We start from the raw sequence: 25,590 nt of genomic DNA, 5'->3' as shown, positions 1-25,590 counted from the left end.
TAATTTTTTTTATTTTCAAAAATATAATTTTAAAAACAATAAAAAGAATGTGTTTTTATTATTTTAAAAAATTAAAAATTAAAAATAACTTGAAAATAGTAAAAAGAACGTAGTCTAATATTCTAACAAAAAAACACAATTGTTTTAGTTGTTATTGAGGGAATACAAACACAATGGAACATTTTAAAACTCTTTAAAATGATAATACAATGAACCTCATGAGGATTGATCCAAAATTATTGACTAAAAAACTTATTATAATTTTAAAATAACCCTTTATAAATATAAACATAAACAAAAGGGAAACAAAGAATTTTAATGATTAAAAAAACAACTAAAAAAATAAGAAGCAAGCCCAACTATAAAAAAATTTAAACAATGCCCGAAATATCAAGTCATGTCATAAAACATCATAATTTCAAATGAAAGGGTAGTCAGCATTTATTCATAATCAAGCAAAATTCTTCAACAAAAGAAGACATCAAGTTAGCACCCATAAGTAAAATTTAGGAAATAATAAGTCAAAAATTTGAAAATAGTCAAAATCTAAAGCGTGCATCTACCATTGAAGATTAATGACCTGAGATAAAAATGTTCCAAGCATCCAAAGCTTTTGGCACAAAGTTCTGATGCTACGACAGCCAAGAGATACCCTCGCCATTGAATGTCAATATAAAAAGAACAAGTGGTACACCTTGATTGGTAAAACAACCCTCCACAACACCTGGCCAGACGAAGAAAAGAAGGTACAGACTTATGTTGCTTGCAAGCCAAAAAAAAAAACTTAATCCCATGAAAACCGAGGAAAACTACTAATTAAGAAAAGAAAATAACCTCAGTCGACAAGCACCTCTTCTGTCACAGATGGTAAGAAAGAGGAAAGGATAATGTTGACCAATGTTTCTCAAAGACAAATGAAGAGATTGGTGTACTGCAAAATTTATAAATTAGGAATATGCCAAAACATTGAAATAACAGTGAAAACCTAAATAGTTTTAAAGTAGGCAGAGGAGAAAGAGAAGAAGAAGTGAGGAAAAGGAAGTAGGTATAGGAAGAGCTACCATGTTTAGCGGATTGTCCAATTATTGTGTACCTCATGTTCTTGATTGTATGTCTGGAAGGTTACTGCAGATGATGTGTAACATGATGTTAGTTCTCATAGCGTCCTCTCCATGCTTTAGCATATATCCTTGCGGCTCCTGTTAAGATTCCAAAGGAAAGAGAATTTTCAAGTTTTTTGGTAACGCCTCTTTGCATCTATTGAAGATGGCCAAGTTCATCAAAACCTGACTAGGTGGCACGGTAAATCCATCAACAAAAATAGAAACCCCTAGAAAAATAGCCATGGGCATTAGCCATTTTCTACAGCACTCCGTGAGTAACATGATAATAGTCGTAAGTATTGGGCAGAGAAGATGGTATGGTTGCTGGTTGAATTTGAAGAGAAAATTACTGCGGCATTTTCCATATCATCACTACTTGCTTTGCCATTCAATCCGTATGCAATGTTCTCTATGGAACAATTGAAGAGAACAGGCGCCTGGCTCACTGTGTTAATCTGTGTTTTCAAAAGCAGAGTTGATAGGATTGAAAATTTTTCATGCATTACATAAGCAAAGAATCCAAAGTTGAATACATAAAGTTGTTTGTAAGTTAGTATATCCCCATTTAGTAAAAATTTTCCCTTGATGGGATCCATAGAACATTTTCAACTTGGTTAGCTATTGTGGTCTGCAGTACATAAATAAAAACATGAGTACGGGAATGTACATCCCATGCTTCCATCCACAAAAAACGACACACATTTTCACATAAAATGGCATCAATCTTTCAGCTTTTAGGATCAAAGCGCATCCCCAGTGCAGCCCACCGCTTTGCGAGGGTCACGGAATCTTTTGCCTTTTAGGATATGTAAGTAACAAGAAAAGCACGAACAAGTATCCATGGGAGTATATAAAAACTACCTTTCCACCACCACTCGAACAAACCAAGGAAACCCATAACCCAGGGTGTGCAGTTTCAATGATATTCTCTGCATGAACATAACATGATACCATTATAATCAGAACCTACTGGATTTAAAGCCATACAATGTGTAATTATGTCCCTTCTGCAAAAAGTCAAGGAGAGTATCACAACCTTGCGCACCATAAGGATCAGGCGGGGAGGATAGGCAGACCCAGATATCATCTAACTCCTGTTTTGCATATTGATCACTGCAATAAAAAATGTGTTATTACTTCCAGACACCACTGTACCGGAAGATGAATTTATCAAACACTGCATTGTTTTTTCAAGGTTTTCAGTGTCAATGAATTATGTTATCTACAATTAGAAGGAAAAGAGAGTTCAACCTTGGATGGCCTAGGACTGACTTAGAAAAGGGGAATGATCTTGAAAGGATTAGTAAAGATAATATGGCTACTCAAAAATGGTGCTCGAAAGTAAACAACAATTTGGGTTATGACACAGTTCAAGGAAAAAGTCTCTGTCTGTCTGTCTGTCTATTAGAAAGCGTAAGGATTTGATAGATAGTTGTTTTCCCTCATAAAAAATTGGCAAATATTGTCCACATATCCTAGGGATAAGACAGATTGGAAGGTGGAGCTGAGAGATGTTTCATATCCTTCATTATGGTCAAGTTACATCTAAAAGAATCTCCAAAGTGGGACTCTTTAAATTTTGGGTCCTACCCCAATTCCCCCAAAGAAATAGTAATGCTGCTTCACACTCCATTTCAGAATACCTTTTTCCACGACATCAAGCAACAAGTTTTCACTACTAAAAAATAAAGTAACATATTAGAGCAGAGAATTCCAAGAACTAATCCCAAAGGATATTCGTTTCCTGACTTAAGGCATGGATGAGACACAATCCAGAAGCTGGAAAACCCACCTACTTGCTCAGCAGCTTTCATTGCTACTATACACAGGCCAGATAACCCAGACACAGATGATCCAACTGACAGTAGAAACAGATGAGTTAGTCAGCTAATAAGCCAAAATTTGAAACTCTCGTGGATGGAAACATGTTCAGTGTTTTAATAGCTCGAGTCAGATGAAAGCAAAAAAGAGGGAATTACCTGTAAGACTATAAAGAATAAATAATGTTAGAGATCCTGGAGTCATAGATCCTGTGATTGTCAAATTACCTCAATAGATCACTATTGTTCAGTGTTGAATATGCATTTAGACCTCCAGAGAACAATCCAACTACTTTCTGCAGCAAAAAACAACACAAAAAACTGTTGCTAATGACTGCTGTTTTCTGAGAGAGAGAGAGAGAGGAATTATGGAACTCACACCCTGTTTAATCCCAAGCTTTAGTGTCTCGACATCTTTCGAAGATTAGTGTGAAATCTCATACGCCTCCTGAGCAAAAGATCTTGTTGTGCATGTGACACTAAAAGTTTCCTGAACAAAAATTGTGCATTTAACTGAAAAATCAACAAGGGTAAGTAATGATGAAACATAAGTATTTTATCAGCTGTTGAGTAATATTTAACTTCTAAAATACTTATGCGAAATTAACACAATGAAATGGTTTTACAACTATTCAAACCACAACAATCAAAAATTCTCTAGATGCATAACTGTGTTCCATCACTGGTATGCAGAAACCATATTTGCCAATTTCTTTATGCATTCACTTTTTTAAATATGCCTCACCATTACTCAATTCTGGAAGCATTCTTCAGGATACTCTAGGCAAAAATAGACATAAATGTGTAATACAGTGTACTCTCTGAACCCTTTATGAATCATGTTTATAAGTGCAATATGGAACAACATAAAGTTGTTAATTGTTAGATAAAATATGGTTTTGTGGCTGGTAATTGCAAGACTTAACAACATAACTTTGTTGAATGAGATATTCAAATTGGTTTCATGGCTGGTAATGGCAACACTTGACAACATAAAGTTATTATATTGAGAGAGTCACATGGAACCAACATACCTCAGCAATTGAGTAAGTAACAGCAGCTGCAGCTTGTGTCTTGTGATAACGTTTACGATGAAAGAGCCCAAATTTGCAGACAGCAATAGAAATGGCCGCGACAACAACCAAAGCCAAAACTGAAGATAAATAGTAGAAAACAAGATGAGAATGCTAAATCTGCATTGCATAAAAAAGGTTCATAGTTTGGTCAATGGTCATAAATGATTTAGATATTAAATGTTCACTTTCATTACGTAGAAAACATGAAACCAAGCCTAATAAACAATGGTACAAACATTGCTTACAGCCTTGGAGAGGTTGGTAATGGTACTTGCTGCATTTTTTATAATCTGCGCATCTTCAGTAGCTTACCTAGCAGTTCCCCTATGTGGGTAACATCAGAAAATGCTATTTCCTGCAACCATCAACCACTGTGAAAACCCTTCACATAGAAAGTGTTTCAAAGCTATTAAGTATCCAAGCATGTGGAAAGTGACAAGAAATATGATTCTCTAGCAACAAAATGGGATTCATTGTGTCAGGATAGATTATTAAACTTGCAAGGAAGACTTAAACTAACTTGGTGGATGACATGACTGAACAAGTTCTTCCTCAACCGAGCAATAACCCTTTCACTAGCAGAAGAAAACAACCATGCCCAAAGTGCTGTGGAAACTGAGCTGCAAAAAAATAAAAAGATAGACAGCTTCTTGGGATAAGACAATAATTAAGAATACATGGCTTGAAATGAAAGGGCAATTGCTTAAAGGAAAACAGTCAAGAAAGTTATCGAGACATAGGTTCTGAAACATAAAGACAAACAGTTGGCAGGCACCGAGAAAATCCCCAAGGGTTTTTCCATCTAAGAATCATCTGATCTACCCTCAATAAATAAGTATAATCCACCAAAATGAAGTTAAAATATTTCACATGGGCAATGCCAGAAATTAAAATAGTTGCAGAATTTTTGGTCCAGAAAAACCATAACTGGGTCACTGAGAAAGTAAGAACAAAGAGTTACTTGTCTGTCCAGGAGAGAAGCTCTATCACTTCCTTAGCATTTAGTCCTGAGAACTTTGCCCATTGTGGTTTACACCTGTCGCAAAGAGAACAGTCCAGTTTACAATTACAAGCCTTTCCATCCTTGTATAGAGAAAGACTAGAGTCCAAGAATTTCAAGGTCCAATGTAACGTGAAGGACTGGTTCTTCTTTGATGAAGACCAGGAGAAGTTGGCCACCAAAAGTCTTGGTCTTCGAGCAACAACCCTTTCCTTGGTAGAAGAAAATATCCATCCCCAAAGTGGTGTGGAGACTGAGCTGCAAAGATAAAAAAGATGGACAACTTCTTGGGATGAGATAAAAATCAAGTATAACATGGCTTGAAATGAAAGAGCAATTGCTTACAGAAATTCATAATATAACACAAACAACGGATTGTTCAGTCTTCAAATCTTCAGACTCGCAGGAAGAAGTCCCTAGCACCACATTTTTAAGCTTACATGTTTTGTTTTTACCTGTTAAGATAGAGAAGGAAAGCAGCATATCGCAAAAAGCCAATGAGTTTCGTGATGCTCCTACCCAAATATGACAATCAAAGAAATGCCAAACAACGGATTGTTCAGTCTTCAAATCTTCAGACTCGCAGGAAGAAGTCCCTAGCACCACATTTTTAAGCTTACATGTTTTGTTTTTACCTGTTAAGATAGAGAAGGAAAGCAGCATATCGCAAAAAGCCAATGAGTTTCGTGATGCTCCTACCCAAATATGACAATCAAAGAAATGCCAATTATGGTGCTCTTGACTGCATCTAATGCTCCAGCCTTTTGCTCTGCTGTTTGGATACCCTTGACACAGTGTCAATGATTTTCCTGCCAAATCCCGGCTGCAACATGAACATTGGAAATTATAAAGCTATCACAGCCCAATTAATTTAAAATGGAAGGGCTATTTTAGAATCATGATTAAAATAAGCAAGACAGACAAGAAAAGGGAAAGCAATACGAGGAAATAAAAGGAAATATTGGGCTCTCAACCAGTAAACTTGAAGTGGATTCTATCAACAGAGCAACGGTAGCAACAATCAATTTGCCAGCATCAGGTTTTGACTTGAAAGTAATGACCTATGAGAATTAACAATTCAGAAATTTGGCTGAGAAATCATGCTATTTGGGAAACAAAACTAGGTAGTTCCCACTTACAAGTAATAACACTCTGCAAAGGGGGGAGAGGGGGAGCGAGTGAGCGAGAGAGAGAGAGAGACCTCTCTGTTAGTGCATTACTGTTTTGGGATTCATTCAAGTTTATTTTCTGTATAATTTTGAAATTCTAAAGAAGATGAGTTGCTAAAAAATTGATAGAATTTATTTCACTTGAATTGTACAAATTTTTAATCACATAAAAATAATTTTTTTAAGATAAACAGCTAAAAAACCAACTTTTAAATCTCCTTATCATTAATGTTCTACAGAATAATCATAATATTTTACTCTTAAAATATTTTCTGGATCCCTTAACAGACAGTATATTCCTTTGACTTCAATTCTTTGTTTGATGTCTATAATTCAATCCTTGGAATGGATTGCCATGCTTCATTGCAAGGACACCTCAAGTCAACACCAATAAGGCAAATTAAGAAATAAATAAATAAACCAACACATCCACACCAAGCAAAAATAAGGATAAGCAAGAAAAAATAAACCAACATATCCGTACCAATAACAATTAAAAATGCACCACTTTCTGAACAATTCAAGAATCTTATCACTTTCTGAACAAAGTTCTAAAGTGAGCATACAAAACTAAGTTTCAAACAAAAACATAGTGGTTTTTTGTTTCATTGAGAGAATGCAGAAACGAAGCAAAACAATGAACCATCTTAAAGCTCCTTGAAATGATAATACAGCAAATCTCTTGAAGACTGAACTAAGACTGTTGGCTAAAAGACTCAAAATGACTTCGAGATGATCCTTTAGACATAAACAGAAGTGAGACCAAGAATTTTAGTGGTTAAAAAGACAAATCAAAAAAGAAAAACATGCCCAAATATAAGAAATTTAAACAATACCTGAAATACCATGTCATAAAACATCACAATTCCAAATGAGAGAGTAGTCAGACTTTGTAGTCAAGCAAAATTCTTCAACAAAACAAAACATCAAGTCAGCACCGATAAGTAAAATTCTGGAAATAATAAGTCAACATTTTGAAAACAGTCAAAATCTAAAGCCTGCATCTAGCTTTGGAGATTAATGGCCTGAGATAAAAGTGCTCCAGGCATCCAAAATTTTTGGCACAAAGTTCTGATGCTACAACAGCCAAGAGATACCTTGCCATTGAATGTTAAAGGGAATTACTAATAAAAGAACAAGTGGAACACCTTGATTGGCAAAGCAACCCTCCACAACACCTGGCAAGATGAAGAAATGAACGTACAAAGATTTTTGTTGCTTGCAAAGAAAAAAAAAATAGCAAAGTTAATCCCATGAAAATTGAGGAAAACTACTGATCAAGAGAAGGAAATTACCTCAATAGACAAAGCACCTCTTCTGTCACGGACAGTAAGAAAGAGGAAAGGATAATGTCGACCACTGTTTCTCAAATACAAATGAAGAGATTGGGTTACTGCAAAATTTATAAATTAAGAAAGAGCCAAAACATCGAAATAACAGCAAAAACCTAAATGGCTTTAAAGTAGGCAAAGGAGAAAGAGGAGGAGAAGTGAGGAAAAAGAAGTAGGTATAGGATGAGGACCTACCATGTTCAGTGGATTATCCCATTATTATGCACCTCGTGTCCTTGTTTCTACTGTATGGAAGTTGCTGCATATGATATGTTAGTTCTCAAAGCGTCCTCTCCATGCTTTAGCGCATATCCTTGCAGCTCAATTTAAGATTCCAAGAACAAGAAAATTTTCAAGTTTTTTGGTAACACCTCTTTGCATCCATTGGAGATTACCAAAGTTCATCAAAAACTGACTATATGGCACGGTAAATCCATCAACAAAAGTAGAAACCCCTTGAGAAATAGGCTTCCCACTATTAAAACAACAATGAGAAGAACTCAAAGCTTCAGCGTCAAACTGTTGCTGTAACCTCTGAACATTCACGCCCATGTAACTGAAACCAGATATCAAAACACTCGACATACATTCAGAATCTCGATACGGTCAGGGGCCAAAAAGAGAACACAATACAGAAAGACATACCCCAAAAAAAAAAAACTGCTACTAATTAGGTATATACATATATGAAAAGAAGCAAACACCGAGAAGTTTATTCTCTCCTATTCCAAGAAGAACATCAAATACAGCGAAATACTTTTGATCTAGTCGTACGTCTGAAATATAAATTATGTATTTTCCTAATTTTCTCGATTGCTCCTTTTTGAAATACATCATACGACAACCATCAATATATAGAAGCAATCAAAGTAGATAAAAATCAAAAAGAGCAGATGGAGAGAGAAGACTTGGCGGAATCGGAGAATGGCGAACTGCTGAAGTAGGAGCCAGAGCCATGCCTAGGATATTGTTTTCTGAGTGGTATTCTTCTTCTTCTTCTTCTTATTACTGTCGCTCGCTGTTACTGGAAGGTTCTGAAGAGAGCGGGTGGAGTCGAAGCTCGTTCCGAATGCCACATTGAACAAATTGGGATCGATGGAGAAGAGAGAAATTGAGATTTATGCCCAGGAATTGAGCCGTTAGAGGAATGAAACTTGCTTGCCAAGGAAGACAACTGCCGGCGACCGTTAAGAGGAGATCGAGAAGATCTCTGGATCCAGGAGATCGCAGATCGGCGACCGTTGCAGGGTTTCTTATTTTCGACCGTTAGAGGAGTTGTGTCTCTGCTGTCAACACTGTAGCTACCGCATCCGCAATCGAGGGGGGAATAAGCTCCAGGTTCTGCCGGTGCAATGAATGAGAGAAGCTCGCTTGAAGACGATCGGCAGTCCACCGCAACGACGAGAAAAGGCGGCCAACTGGAGAGGAGCTTGACGCGAAAAGCTCCGTGTCTTCATTGTTGGCCCGCGTGAAGCTTAGAAGCGTTATTGCTCTGGAAGAAGTTTGGGCTTGAGCTTTGTCCACAATAATTAATTAGTTGAAGTTCGGTTGTGGGTTAAAGATTTGGCTTGCTTGGCAAAATCGTAATTTGGTGGGGTTGGGTGTGACAACCCAACTCTTCAAATTCTATTCCGATAAATACATATAAAATCTCAATTTTAAAATAATCATTCTTAAATACGTTTATATAAGGGAAAATGCTATTAGTATACTCATTTTGTACATCTTGAATTACATAAGGGGGTATTATGACAAAAAAATCCCTCATGAGGCGCATAGAGGTGCATGTGAGGCGGAGGGTATTTTAGTCATAATACTCTCTTATGTAGCCTAAAATGTACAAAATAGATGTACATCTAGCATGATTCTTATATAATATAGTAAATTTTTTTGCATTTTAGAATTATCATTTTTAAATATAACTTTATTCTTATTTTACAAAACGCCATCAACAATAAAAAAAATTTACTGTAAACTTATCCATATATAATTTTCATATCTGGTATTTTAACGACGACAACACAACACATTATAAAAATAAATTAAGATAAATATATATATATATATATTTGTCAAGAAAATGTCAAAAAAAACAAATAACTAATGCATATATATTTGTCCATCCATATTTGAGGATTTGAGCTTTCCCCTCAGAAATTAATTTTAGCCTACAAAAACATGAATTACAATGAAAAAAGAAACAAAAGAGCAATTAAGAAGCTCCCTGAAATTTCAAGAATTAAGGTCTAGTTCCATTTAAAAGGTGAGGAAGAACCGTGCATTGTACGTAAACTTGGTCAGTTGTAAAGAAAGGATGGGGAAGAAAGTAGAGGAAGAAGAAACAAGCATATAGAGAGGACAGACATGAAGTTTCTGAATCCATCGTATGCCCCTAATTATAGACAAAATCCAATCCAAAATGTAAGATGATTCTAACATACTGTCCTAACTATAATCATATGAACAAGATAAAATTTGACTAAAGATAACGGTCTTAGATCTAAATCAAATATGACTGAAATTTATGTTGCACAGAAACGAAAACGATAAACATTTTCGATAAAAAACGGAAACGTGGAAATAGATGTTTTTCTAAAAAAGTAGGCATAAATAGGGTCTGAAACGGGAATAAGAAACGTTTTCAAAATATTTCGAAAACGAGAAAACGGCACCTATGATGTTTTTCCGTGCGACATAGACTGAAATATCCTATCAAATACTAAATTTTAAACTCCTCATTCCCCTACTGAGGTCAGACTGGGCAAACTGACAAATAATTTTCAACAGAAATGAGGACAGGACACATGGATTTTGGTTTGATGAATCAGTAATAACTAATGAGTAGCATTCTGCCAAATCTGATGTTTTCTCCAAGTTTTTCATTGTCTTCTTACTAATGCGGTATAGGTTCCAGCTTCCATCTTTATTGAGGAGCTCCTCGTGAGTGCCCCATTCAACCACCTGACCATCAGAAACAACTGCTATAATGTCTGCATTTTTGACAGTCGACACCCTATGAGCTATGACTAGAACAGTCCTGTCCTTCACAAGGGAATCCATGGCATCCTACACAAGAACAAGACAACTAGAGTAAAGAAAAACTAGATGCGCAACATGAATTCATGTTGTTTGGTCAGGTGAGATCTGGAAGATGGGATCTGGACTGGGGCACTTGTGGCTTCATCTAACAGGAGGATTTTTGGATTTATCAGGAGTGCTCTTGCTATTGGGATTCTCTGTTTCTGACCTCCTGAAAGCCTTAACCCACGCTCTCCCACCTGGGTTTGGTCTTTGTCCGGGGATTTGGAAATGAATTCATGAGCATTAGCCATTTTCTGCAGTACTCAATGAGTAACACAATCGCAGTCATAAGTATTGGGCAGAGAATAGTTGCTGGTCGAATTTGAAGAGACTTAAGTCTTACCGCAGCATTTTCTACATCATCACTATTCGATTTGCCATCCAATCCGTAGGCAATGTTCTCCTCTATGGAACAGTTGAAGAGAACATGCTCCTGGCTCACTATGCTAGTATGTGTTGTCAAGAGCAGAGTCCATGAGATTGAAAAACTTTTCATGCATTAGCAACAAGCAAGCAATCCCAAGTTGAATGCACAAAGTTGTCTGCTGTAGTATTTTAGGACAATTTTACCTTTCTGTGAAGATGTTCATGAGATACCTCTACTAAAGGAATCCCATTTAGTAAAATCTTTCCCTTGATGGGACCATAGAACCTTTCAATTAGATTTGCTATCTGCATCTCACAAATAAAAAGATGAGTGCTGGAATGTGCATCCTATGCTTCTATCCATAAAAAACAACACATTCCCATAAAATGGCATCTTTCTCCTCTTAGGATATTAAGAGAGGTGTGGGGTGGGGGGAGATAAAAAGCAAGCACAAAACGAATATCCATGGGAATATACAAAAATTACCTTTCCACCACCACTTGGACCATCCAGACCAACCTTAGAACCGTGCTGTAGCTTCAATGATATTCCCTATATCCAAAAAACATGACATCTTTTTAATCAGAAAACTCTCGAATTAAAAGTGATATAATGTCTTCCATCTGAGAAAAGTCAAGGAGAGTATCATTACCATGAGTACCATGCGGCTCAGGCAAGAAGGATAGGCAAACCAGGTATCATCTAACTCCAGTTCTGCATCTTGATCACTGCAAAAGAAAAAAAAAATGTGTTATTACTTCCAGACACAACTGTCTCAGAAGATGTATTTAGCAAACACTGCATTGTTTTTCAAGTTTTTCATTTTTTTGTGTCTATGAATTATTCATCTCCAGTTAGAACAAAAAGAGAGTCCATCTTGGGATTGCGTAAGGAATGATGACTGAGAAAAGGGGAATGATCTTGAAAGGATCAGGAAAGTTAAGATAATAGCACTACTCACCAATGATGCTCGAAGGAACAATGCTCAAGTTCTTGAGGATCAAAATGGGCCAACAATGCGAACAACAATCTGGGTTATGCCTGTTTGATAATGTAAGAATTTGAAAGGGGGTTGTCTTTGTCTCTTATCAAAATGTGTGCATATACATCGTGAGCATGCCTTTGGGATATGCCAGACTGGAGGGTGGAACTGTGAGATGATTCTTATCCTTTATTATGGTCAAGTTACATCAGAAAGAATCTCCAAAGTGGGATTCTTAAAATTCTGGGGGTTCTACCCCCAAGTCCCCTATAAATGATTCTAATAGTGATGATTCTTCACTCTCCAATTTCAAAATATCTTTTTCAATAACATGAATTCAGAAGCTGTCAAGACTAAAAGATATTGAAAGCTTTGCTCTTTTATGATTGGCAGGTTGGGTTCGAGTTATGAAAACAACTCTTTTTGCAAAGCTACGGGTAGGGCTACATTCAAACTCCCTTTACTCTTGCAAAATGGGGAGCCTCAGACACTTGGTCTGCCCTAACTAATAAATAGTGAAATAGATTAGAGGACAGGAATTCAGAGAACTAACCCCAAAGGACATCTATTTCCTGATTTGGGCATAGATGAGATGCAATCCAGAAGCTGGAAAACCCGCCTACTAGCTCCAGCAGCTTTCATTGCTATTGTATATAGTGATGATAATCCAGATACTGATGATCCCACTGACAGTGGACATAGTTGAGGTAGTCAATTAAATAATCCAAAATTTGAAACTCTAATGGATGGAAACCTGTTCAGTGGTATAATAGCCTTGATTCAAAAGCAGAAAAAAATGAGGGAATTACCTGTAAGGCTAAAAAGAATGAAAGCTGTTAGAGATCCTGGAATCATAGATCCTGCGATTGTCAGACTAGCTCCATAGATCCCTGCTGTGGTAACTGACAGCATTGATGCTGCATTTAGATTTCCAAAGAATAATCCGTCTCCTTTCTGCAGCAGAAAACATCAAAAACTACTGCTACTGCTGACTGCTGTTTTTCTGCACAGAGAGAGAGATGCATTATGGAACTCAAAGCCTCTTTAAGCCCAAGCTTTAGTGTCTCGTCAACTTTATGAGAATAGGGCAAAATCTCACTCTCTTCCTGAGCAAAAGATCTTACTGCGCGTATAGCACCAAAAGTTTCCTACACAAAAATTGTGCATTTAGTAGAAAAATCAACAAGAATGTCCAATTCTGGGAGCATTTCTTAGGATACCCTAGGCACAACATACCGAATACAATTGTACTCTCTGGCCCCTTTTCAATCATGTCAACTGATCATGTTTATAATTGCAAGACACAACAACATAAAGTTTTTTAGTTTTTGGAGATGATATAGTTTTGTGGCTGATCATTGCAACTCTTACCGAAATAACTTATTGAATGAGGTATCCAAATTGGTTTCGATTCATGGCTGGTAATGGCAAGACTTAATAACATATGGTTATTATACTGAGAGATTCCACAGACAGGAAACTGAAATTTCTAATGCCACCAACAAATCTCGAGAATTGAGGAAGTAATAGCAACCACAGCTTGCGTCTTGTGAGAAAATTCATGAAGAAAGTCTAACATTCCGCATTGAGCGATAGGAAAGACCATAACAAGTTATCTTGATGGGTCTACGTGAACTTTCCAGGGGAGTCACCCATCCTTGAACTTCTCCAACTCAAACACGTTTAATCCGAGAGTTCTTTGTCTACATTTAGTGCAAAAAGTATCTAGTTGGTGTTGTTTCCTTCCTTACTTATCCTCAATATATACTACATTTCTCTGGGTTCTTGGGATATTACATTCTCCCCCCATTGAGCATATGACGTCCTCATCATGCGACTTTACAATTGGTCTCAGCTCTCCCCCTTGGAGGCTGCTATCTTAGAAACCTGCCAGGAGCCGCTTTTTGCACAGGCCCTCAAGCCCTAGCGCCACTCCCCGCCCTCATCGGACCGTCTTCACCAAAGGTCGGCTCTGATACCACCTGTAACATCCCGCATCGAGCGATATGAAGGACCGAAACAACTTATCCTGATGGGTTTACGCGAACTTACCAGGGGATCATCCATCCTTAAGTTTCCCCAACTCAAACACGCTTAACCCGGGAGTTCTATTGTAAGGCCTAGCCTTTGGGCTTTGTTAGAGAAGGCTCAAAGGGGGGGAGCCAAGCCCAAATAGACATATAAAAAAGGTAGGGCTCCCATTTTCTCCCCCTCTTCTTCTTCTCTGCCGCCCAACAATCTCTCTCTCTTTCTCTCACAACTGATTTTGGGCAATCTAACCGTTGGATCCTAAATCTGACAACATTTTCACCGTGAAATTGACCCAGATCTACAACAAGGTAAGACTTTTATTTTCATTAGCTTCACTTTTAGTTCAAATTTGTGAGAGGTGTATGTATATGCGTGCGGGTGTGTTGGTTGAAACTTTGAACTTAGATCTAGGAAGATCTAGCCGTTGGATCTTGTTGGTTTTTGGGTATGTTAGCCAATGGGGTTAAGAGTATTGGATGGCTGCCTTGGATCACCAGAAACTGTCGGCCGCGGTGGCCGGCAGCGACATTGTAAATCTGGCCAAAAATTAAAAGTTAAATCTACGAAGATCTAATCGTTAGATCTTGATGGTTTTTGGATACGTTGGTCTATGAGGGTAAGGGAGTCGAGTGGTAATCTCGGATCGCCGGAAAATGCGGCCAGCGGTGTCAAACAACTTATTTTTAAATCTAGCCAGAAATGTAAAAATCAGATCTACAGAAATTCAGCCGTTAGATTTGGCTCATTTTTGTATATATTGACCTCCATTGCTAGACGCTTCTAATGGTAGGTTCTGATCGTCAAAATATTCGACCAAAAGTGGACGTCGGCGGTGTGGCTGGCCTAGGTTGTTTTATTTTGGGGTTTTGGGCCGTTGGGGGCAGCATTTGGCTCGGTCCAAATTCTAGGGGATTTAAATTTTGTATTTAATTAATTCTTATGTAATTTGATAATTTTGTTAGGTGATTTTGACGCGCCCTAGTCGAGAGGCGTATGAGGAAATCCCGCCTTTTCTATAACACTGTGAGTGGGTGAATTTGTATTATGGTGATATTTGTTGTATTCATACCTTTCATTATTCTAGTATTCTATATATACTATTCATAACTTCCTTGGGAATTGCATACGGGAAAATTAGAATCCATATTATTTGTTTTGCACATATTGCAGATAATACCAAATGTTGGTATGAAATGTGTGTTAAATGGAGTAACAGTTAGAACCTTGTATCGTTAACCATAGTAAGAGTTAGTTGTTGATGCACCACGTATGTGTTAGGGTGTGAAATAGTTCACTCTGGACGGGTGTGAGATAGTCTGCCATCCTTGTTTATATCTGGCATGAGTTAGTCCACCGAAGTGGATCTTGGTGGGGTTGAGATAGGCCGTACCAAAGAAATGATGTGTGAATTCTAGTTCTAAATGGTTTACTCCCAATGTGCATATTTATTCATCATTTCTCATTCGGTATTATATGTTATTGAAATGTTATAGCATGATATTCTATATTGATGCATTGATTCTATATTTCCCCTCATTATAATGCATTTCGCCCCTTACTAAGCCAGTGTCAAGTTTACTTACCCCTCAATATTTTAGATTTTGTAGGTTGACTTCATTTTGACGGTAGGAGTTGTGGTAAACGATTCTACTTCATTTACTCTAGACACGCTCCAACTACAGCACATGCATTTCATCTCACGGGTTGAGTATAGGGAAGTTAATATTCCTTTCTTATGTAAAGTAAAAAATTTTGAGTATTGTGAGTGTGTAATGGGATTTTAGCACAGTAGGCACTTCAATATCAGTTAATGAAAATGCATATATTGTGTAGTGTATATGAGATTGTTAAATATTTGAAGGATTATATGTATTGTAAGGCTTACTATTCCTTATTGAGTTTGTGGCTTTTAGGGAGATGGTGCTGATCACGGCCCCGAATTTTGGGTCGTGATAGAAAGCGCCCAAATTTGTGTACAGCAATGGAAATGGTCGGCACAACAAGCAAGGCCAACATTGAAGATAAATATAAAAAAACAAGACGAGAATGTTAAATGGGGATTGGATAAAATGGTTTGTACTTTGGTCATAAATGATTGAGAAATTACATGTTAACTTCATGATGCATCAAACATGAAAGCAAGACCAATAAACATGGTAGAAAGACTAGTCAATTCTTGAAAGAGGTTGATATGTTGCTGTATTTTTTATAAGTGGAAATTGCATAATTTAATCACTTTATAAATAGTAAATTTGTTTTTATTCACTTTTTTGGAAAAAAAAACGTTTTAAACTCATACAAACAAACTAATTGCACTCTATAATTACTTTTATGTAAGTACTTAAAATACCTTTAATGAGATTTTAAAATGAAAAGCTCACATTGCCTTTAGCCTTATTTACTAAAATACCCTTGTCTCTTTTACTGACATTTCCCCTCTCTTCTCTTCCAATATTCACGCTCTTATTTTCTTCTCTCCATTGCTGAAACCATCAAACTTAGCCATTATTCCTACATTCAATCTTTTGCTTGTTGAGTCATTTAACTTCTTCATCAATCATCGTAACGACCTCATTGAAGTCGCATTCACAGGAAGTTTTCCTCTCCAACAAGCATTCAATGTATTGATTTTGATTTATATTTATTTTGTTTTTCGAAAGTATTTGTGTTAACATTGCTTATTAAAATTGTGTAGAATGGTTGTGGTTGTAAATAAAATATTTTTGGTAGATATTCATTTCAGATCTGTGTGAAAAAAAATTTTTAAAAAAGGCACACCGTCATCGAAATTTTCAAAAGTGGCACACCGTCATCAAGCTTTGTTGCAAAACCTATCGGGGCTTTGTTGGGAAGCCTATCAGGTTTTGTTGCCAAGCTTATCGGGCTTTGTTGGGAATCTTATCAGGCTTTGTTGCAAAGCCTATCGAGGGAAGCTTATCAAGCTTTGTTAGAAAACCTATCGGGCTTTGTTGCAAAGCCCAATAGGCAATTTCTTGCCAATTTTTCAATTTTATAATTTTTTTTTTTTTTTTTTGGTAATGAGGGTTTTTCCTAGTTTCCCAATAATTTGAAAAAATTAAATCACTAATTTGGAATTACACTTCCAAATTTTATTTTATAAAATATACTAACATGTACTTGGTTCAATGTAAACACTTGATAGATAGAAAGAACACTTAATCATCCATCTATTCCACTTAATTCCAATGTGACGTATACTTTGTTTAAGGTGCATTTTCTATTTAATAAACCCAAAGAACGTAAAAGAGATCAAATTAGTGGTAATTGAACCAAAAAAATAATTAAAAAAATTAAAAAATAATAATAATAAATTAGCAAAAAATAACCTATCGGGTTTCGTGGCCCATGAAGATAGCCTATCGAGTTTTGTTGGGATGCGCTATCGGGTTTACCAACAAAACCCGATAGGCTTTCCAACAAAGCTCGATAAACTATTTTCATGGGCCACGAAATCTGATATGATATTTCTTGCCAATTTTTCATTTTTTTTTTAATTTTTAATTATTTTTTTTGTTTCAATTAACACTAAAATGATCTCTTCTTATGTTCTTTGGGTTAATTAAACATAAAATGCATCTCAAACAACTTTATAGATCACATTGGAATTAAGTGAAATTGATAGATGATTAAGTGTTCATTCTATCTATCAAGTGTTTACATTGAATCAAATAGATGTTAGTATATTTTATAAAATAAAATTTGAAAGTGTAATTCAAATTAGTAATTTAATTGTTCAAACCATTGAAAAACTAGAAAAAAACTCCATTACAAAAAAAAAAAAAAGAATTGTAAAATTGAAAAATTGGCAATAAACAAAGCCCGATAGGCTTCCCAACAAAGCCCGATAGGCTATCTTCATGGGCTACGAACCCCGATAGGATATTTCTTGCCAATTTTTATTTTTTTTTATTTTTCAATTATTTTTTTGGTTCAATTACCACTAATTTGATCTTTTTTATGTTCTTCGGGTTAATTAAACAGAAAATGCACATCAAACAACTCTATACATCACATTAGAATTAAGTGGAATGGATGAATGATTAAGTGTTCCTTCTGTCTATCAAGTGTTTACATTGAATCAACTAGATGTAAGTATATTTTAAAAAATAAAATTTGAAAGTGTAATTCCAAATCAGTGATTTAACTTTTCAAACTATTAGGAAACTAGGAAAAAACCCCATTACAAAAAAAAAAATTGTAAAATTAAAAAATTGACAAGAAATTGCTTATCGAGTCCGATAGGCTATCTTCATGGGTCACGAAACCCGATAGGATATTTCTTGCCAATTTTTTATTTTTTTTATTTTATAATTATTTTTTTGCTTCAATTACCACTAATTTAATATCTTTTACATTCTTCGAGTTAATTAAATAGAAAATGCACCTCAAACAGAATATACGTCACATTGGAATTAAGTGAAATTGATGAATGATTAAGTGTTCCTTCTATCTATCAAGTGTTTACATTAAACCAAGTAAATGTTACTATATTTTATAAAATAAAATTTGGAAATGTAATTCCAAATCAGTGATTTAATTTTTTTCAAACTATTGAGAAACTAGGAAAAAATCCCATTATAAAAAAATTTATAAAATTAACAAAAAATTACCTATCACGCTTTGTTGGGAAACAAAGCCCAATAGGCTTGGCAACAAAACCCAATAGGCTTCCCAACAAAGCCTGATAGGTTTTCCAACAAAACTCGATAGGCTTTGCAACAAAACTCGATAGGCTTTGCAACAAAGCCCGATAGGTTTCCCAACAAAACCTGATAGGCTTTGCAACAAAGCCCGATAGGCTTTCCACAAAACCCGATAAGTTTCCCAACAAAGCCTGATAAGTTTCCCAACAAAACTCGATAGGCTTCCCAACAAAGCCCGATAAGCTATTCAACAAAACCCGATTACGGTGTGCCACTTCTGAAAATTTCGATGACGGTGTGCCTTTTTTGAATTTTTTTTTTCACACAGATCTGGAATGAATATCTACCAAAAATGTTTTATTCACAATCACAATCATTCTACACAATTTTAATAAGCAAATGCCAACACAAAAATACTTTTGAAAAACAAAACAAATATAAATCAAAATCAATACATTGAATGTTTGTTGGAAAGGGAAACTTCTCGTGAATGCGAATTCAATGAGGTCGCTGCGTTGATTGATGAAGAAGTTAAATGACCTAACATGTAAAAGATTGAATGTAGAAAAAATGGTTAAGTTTGATGGTTTCAGCAATGGAGACAAGAAAGTAAAAGCGTGAATATTGGAAGAGAAGATAGAGGGGAAATGTCAGTGAAAAAGACAGGGGTATTTTAGTAAATGAGGCTAATGGCAATGTGGGCTTTCCTGTAACGCCCCGTTTTCCCACAACGTGCATTACCTCGAGATTTCGGGAATATCAAACACATAACATAAGTCTCTCGATACATATACCTTCATCATAATCATTTCCTGTCAATCCCGATTGTACCTTCTTAGCATATCAAAATTTAATAAATAAACTAAGACAGGTATTAACAATCACATCAGCGGAAACAAGATCGAAACCTCAATGATATATAACCGATAATTCCTTTACAATAACCAAATCGATGTTTTACATGAAAATATCAAAATATTACATAACCTCTGAACATCGTAATCATAGACAAAACCTACGAAAACTAAACATAGCAGCTACATCTCAATGATATTCTTTCCCTTGGCGCCACTGCTTTCACCTGGAACGTTTGAATATTCCAAAGACATAGTCCAAATTAGATGCTGAATCATTTAAGTGAGAGTTCAAAAATGTTTTCATGCAGATATGCAAAATCATATGCATAAAACTGATAAATCCCGACATGCACCAGCTTAAGAGAATCCCACATAGCACTCAACCCTAACCGGGAAAAATGCAATCTCTCTAAAGGCGACACTACCACTTCGGCCCATTGGCAAAAACAATCATGCTTAAGAGGAACAACCTCGTCATATGAACCCGAGAATCACCCCATTGTCATTGTTAGGCTTTACGCTCCAACTCAAAAGCATTCCAAAACCCAACGCAACCCTAGCCCCAAGAGTGCCACATCAGCACTATCCCCGGAATCAACGTCACCTCGGCCTTAATGCTATTGCTCAAAGGAACCTGGGGTGGTGTCCACTCTCAGCCCCGCCACTTGAGCCAACAACCGGGGTGGTGTCCACTCTCAGCCCTGCCACTTGAGTACCGTAGGGAGAAGTTCGTCTCAGCCCCGTCCCAAGTGGGTCACATAGCATTAACCCTTGGTACGCATTCCGAGTGCTGATACTCGAGAGCTACGTCACAGGTTAACAACCCACATCCCACGTGGACAACACAATATGCCAATGCCGAAAAATCATAACATGCATAAAATCAACATCCCAATGTGTGCAATTTTACCGTACGAAATTCAATACATGTGTAAATAACCGTTTGGACAACCATAATAAACCAAGCCATAGGGATGAACATTCACAGTAAACCATTCACATGTCACTCAAAGTCTTTTCGGGTAGAACCACTCACCTTGCAACTCAACTTTTTCTTGAAGAGCGCAAGTCGCCTTGATTTGCGTGCCCGACCTCGATTCTCGTGCCCGACGCTCTTATAATTCAACCTCGAGTTTCAACGATACCCTAGACATCACATTTGTTCAAATTCACATCAATATCTATTTTTCCAATTTTTTCATAATTTCTTCCTATTTCCTCTATATTTTCCTCAAAAATTCTAATAAATGCCTACTCAAGATTTTTCCTCGATTTCTCTTTATAACAATTCATAAATAAATATTTCCTAACTTCCAGAATTTTCTAAAAATTTTCCAATACCTCCTCCTATTTTTCATAAGCCTTATTTACTTTGAAAATTACATAATGACCATTTTCTCCAACATTTTTCAAAATTTTCTTCCACCATAATTCCTAATTTATTTTTCTTAAAATAATAAAAAAAATTCAAAATTACCTGAGCCCTCACGCGCCTTCACGCGCGGGCGAGTGGCTGGACAATTTGTACTGGCGCGTGGCAGTCACGCGCCACCGTCTTCAACCTCTAGCCGGCCGCCGGCGGTTGCTCCGATGGCCATGAAACCGGTACCCTCCGAAAGCCCTTGCAAAGTCGATCACAACTCCACCAAAATCAGGCCGAAAGGCCACCAGAAAATGGCCCAAATGGCCAGTTGCAGGCGGCGGAATGCGGTCCACCTCAAACCCTCGGCCGAGCTCGATCAGTCACCAAACCCACTCCAAAATGCCTCAAAACGATCCCAAAATGATCCTTGACTCCTAGAGATAAAAAGCCCTCTATCCAAGCTTCGAAAATCATCCAAAATAGAGATTGATTTGTGCTTCAAACTCGGCCGAAAGCCCTCGGTATTTATAGGCAAAAATGACCCTCAACATGGCCAATCTCCGGCCAAAACTTCTTTCCCACGCCTCCTAGACCTCCCTAGGCCACTCCCTGACGATCCTAGGCTGCCAAATGGCTGGATTTTCTGGCCAAAATCTCGGCCAGATCTGCCATGTGCGTGCATCTTTTCTGAAAATTACAGTTTGGCCCCCACAAAATTTTCTTTTGCATTTTAGCCCTTGCCCTCAAGCCCTTGATCTTTCTAGTATCCTCACTAAGACCCTCAAGATTAGTACTTCTTATTTCTCTCTTGAAACTTTCAAAAAAATTACCGTTTTGACCTCCCTCGGGCAATTTTAAAAAATTACACTTAGGCCCGATTGATTTATTTGACTTCAAATCCACTTGATTCAACCTGAAACCACTTAAGGGTTGTTCTATACATCAAATATTAGTCCTAGACACACTCCGTTGATTTTTTCGGATATCGTCTATAACAATTCGGTAATACGACCTAATTGGCAGCTGTATTTTTGCTGTACCGAAAACTGTTCCCGATCTCATTTCTTTCATCACTAAAAATCATAATTTATTTTACTCGATGATACTATACCATTTTTCTTAATTATCTAGGGTCCGAGGTACTCCCTCTGACTAATTTGGTCGTCTAAAGCTGTGCTAGTGTGCCTTATAGTCTTATTTTTCCCAAAATTCCATTTATGCCCTTTATCAAATATCATTTTTATCCTCAAATTATTCCCGGGTATTACATTTCCATTTTAAAATCTCATTAAAGGTATTTTAGGTATCTTACATTAAAGTGGCTATAGAGTGCAATGAGTTTGTTTGATTGTACAAAATTTTTTTTTTTTCCAGTGAAGTGGTTAAAAACAAATCTATTATATTCATTTAGGTTAATTATGAATTCATTAAAATCTCATTAATTATGAACGCACACGAATTATGAAAAACAAATCTATTTTTTTTCAGTGAAGGCCAACACTGAAGATAAATATAAAAAAAGAAGACGAAAATGTTAAATGGGAATCGCATAAAACGATTCATACTTTGGTCATAAATGATTGAGAAATTACATGTTAACTTCATGATGTATCAAACATGAGAGCAAGACCAATAAACATGGTAGAAAGGCTAGTCAATTCTTGAAAGAGGTTGATATGTTGCTGCATTTTTTATAATTCGTGTGCGTTCAGATAACCTACTTAGCAGTTTTCCTATACGAGCAACATCAAAAAATGCTATTTCTTGCAACCATCAGCCATGGTGAAAAATAGTCACATAGAGAGTGTTCTTATGCTTTTAAATTGCGAACCCTGTGGAAAGTGACAAAAATATGATTCTCTAACATCAGAATGGAATTTACTGTGTCGGGATAGATTATTAAACTTGCAAGGAAAACTTTGACTAACTTGGTGGATGAGGTGACTGAACAAATCCCTTCTCAACCGAGCAACAACTCTTTTGTTAGCAGAAAAAAACAATCATGCCTGTAGTGCTGTGTTAACTGAACTGTAAAGAAAAAGATGGGCAGCCTCTTGGGATGAGATAATAATCAAGTATGCATATTTGCTTAATAGGTCTTTTAATACTCAAAGTTCTAGTAAACTAGCATAAGCTTTTTTCCCAACAAAAATTTTCAGTCTTAGAAGCTCTGGACTCCACAAGCAGAAGTCCCAGCACTACTTTTTTTGAGCTTAATGATTGATTTTTGGTTGTTAAGATAGAGAGGGAAAGCAGCCTATCACAAACACTAAAACCAACATGTTTCACGATGGTGCTACGGTCCTACCCAACTATGACTATCAAAAGAATGCCAATTATGGTGCCCTTGACTGCATCTAGTGCTTCGTCCTGTTTGGATATCCCTTGACACAATGTCTCACACCAAATTTCGGCCGCAGCATGAACATTGGAAAGTGGAAAGCCATCAGGGCCCAATTATTTTAGGACTGGAAGGACTACTTAACTTCATGATTAAAATAGGCAAGACACACCAAAAAAGGAACCAATACAAGGGTAAAAAAGTAAGATGGGGGGAATACAGGTAGTACATACAATCATTAAACTTGAAGTGGATGCTATCAACAGAGCAATGGTAGCAACAATCAATTTGCCTGCATCAGGTTTTGCCTGGAAAGTAATGACTAATGAGACGAAAAATTCAGAAATCATGCTGTGAAATCATGCATTCTTGGCAACAAAACCAGATAGTATCCACTTACAAGTGATAGCACCCTGAAGAACCCCACATTTGCAGCCTAAATTTTCAAGAAGGTTAGCACTTAGCACCTCAAACACGCAATCGGTACTAAACGTGACAGAACAATTGCATAGTGTAATAGAACCGGTTCTGCATCTCCATGCTCAAGGTCTGTTAGTTGGCCATCTTCTGAGGCATTATTTCCCCTTCTCCCCTACATGAAAACAGAAAAAATTCAAAGAAAGAACGTCTCGGATAAGCAAGAGGTGCAAAATAAGACCATCTGAGAGATCCAGACAGATCACAAGGCTCCTATAGACAAGGAACCCAATCGAGGGAAGTCAAACATACATATCTTCTGAAGAACAAAGAAACAATTGGTAAGCACCAAGAAAATCTCCCCCCCCGCGCCGGGAATTTCCCGAGAATCATCTGATTTACCCTCAACAAATAAATATAATTTTTATTTCAACTCTTAAGCAGGAACAGTGTAACGCCCCACTTTTCCTCAAGCGTGCGTTAACTTGAGATTTTGGGATTTTTTTTTTTTTTCAAAAATCAAACACAGCATAAATCTCTTGATATTCATACGCTCATCATAATTATTTTCCGTCAATCCCGATCGTACCTTCTTAGCATATCATAATTTAATAATAAATAAACTAAGACAAGTATTAACAATCACATCAGCGGAAACAAGATCGAAACCTCAATGATATATAACCAACAATTCATTTACAATAACCAAATCGATGTTTCACATGAAAATATCAAAATATTACATAACCTCTGAACATCGTAATCATGGACAAAACCTACGAAAACTAAACATAGCCACTACATCTCGATGATATTCTTTCCCTTGGCGCCACTGCTTTCACCTGGAACGTTTGAATATTCCAAGGACATAGTCCAAATTAGATACTGAATCATCTAAGTGAGAGTTCAAAAACGTTTTCATGCAGATATGAAAAATTATATACAAAATCGATAAATCCCGACATGCACCAGCCTAAGAGAATCCCACATAGCACTTAACCCTAACCGGGGAAAATGCAATCTCTCTAAAGGCGACACAACCACTTCGGCCCATTGACAAAAAAATCCTGCTTAAGAGGGACAACCTCGACATATGAACCCGGGAATCACCACATTGTCATTGTTAGGCTTTACGCTCCAACTCAAAAACAATCCAAAACCCAACGCAACCCTAGCCCCAAGAGTGTCACATCAGCACTATCCTCGGAATCGACGTCACCTCGGCATTAATGCTATCGCTCAAAGGAACCTGGGGTGGTGTCCACTCGCAGCCCCGCCACTTGAGCCAACAACTGGGGTGGTGTCCACTCTCAGCCCCGCCACTTGGGTCCCGTAGGGTGAAATCCGTCTCAGCCCCGTCCCAAGTGGGTCACCTAGCATTAATCCTAGGTACACATCCCGAGTGCTGTCACTCTGGGCTACGTCACAGGTTACCAACCCACGCCCCACATGGACAACACAAAACAAGCCAATGTCGAAAAATCATAACATGCATAAAAATCGACATCTCAATGTGTGCAATTTACCATACAAAATTCAATGCATGTGTAAATAACTGTTTGGACAACCATATTAAACCAAGCCATAGGGAAGAACATTCACAGTAAATCATTCACATGTCACTTAAAGTCTTTTCGGGTAGAACCACTCTCAAGTCAAAACAAAGTTGGGGGAGAACACTCACCTTGTAACTCAACTTTCTTGAAGAGCGCAAGTCGCCTCGATTTGCCTGCCTGACCTCAATTCTTGTGCTCGACGCTCTCATACTTCAACCTCGAGCTTCAACGATACCCTAGTCACCACGTTTATTCAAAATCATATCAATATCTATTTTTCCAATTTTTTCATAATTTCTTCCTATTTTTTTTATATTTCTCCTCAAAAATTCTAATAAATACCTACTCCAGATTTTTCCTCGATTTCTCTTCATAACAATTCATAAATAAATAATTCCTAACTTCCAAAATTTTCTAAGGATTTTCCAATAC

At 36.9% G+C, this 25,590-nt stretch overlaps 2 pseudogenes; both read right to left on the bottom strand.

Moving 5' to 3' along the window:
- Positions 1–1,830: 1,830 nt before the first annotated feature.
- On the bottom strand, positions 1,831–9,180 carry LOC127793128 (ABC transporter B family member 25-like; annotated as a pseudogene).
- Positions 9,181–10,202: 1,022 nt separating this feature from the next.
- On the bottom strand, positions 10,203–25,367 carry LOC127793126 (ABC transporter B family member 25-like; annotated as a pseudogene).
- Positions 25,368–25,590: the final 223 nt, after the last annotated feature.

This window comes from Diospyros lotus, unplaced genomic scaffold, assembly GCF_014633365.1.
Source record: "Diospyros lotus cultivar Yz01 unplaced genomic scaffold, ASM1463336v1 superscaf1, whole genome shotgun sequence".
In the NCBI taxonomy this organism is placed as follows: Eukaryota; Viridiplantae; Streptophyta; class Magnoliopsida; order Ericales; family Ebenaceae; genus Diospyros; species Diospyros lotus.
The sequence above is the reverse complement of the archived record's forward strand: the minus strand, read 5'-3'. Positions and strand labels throughout refer to the sequence as shown.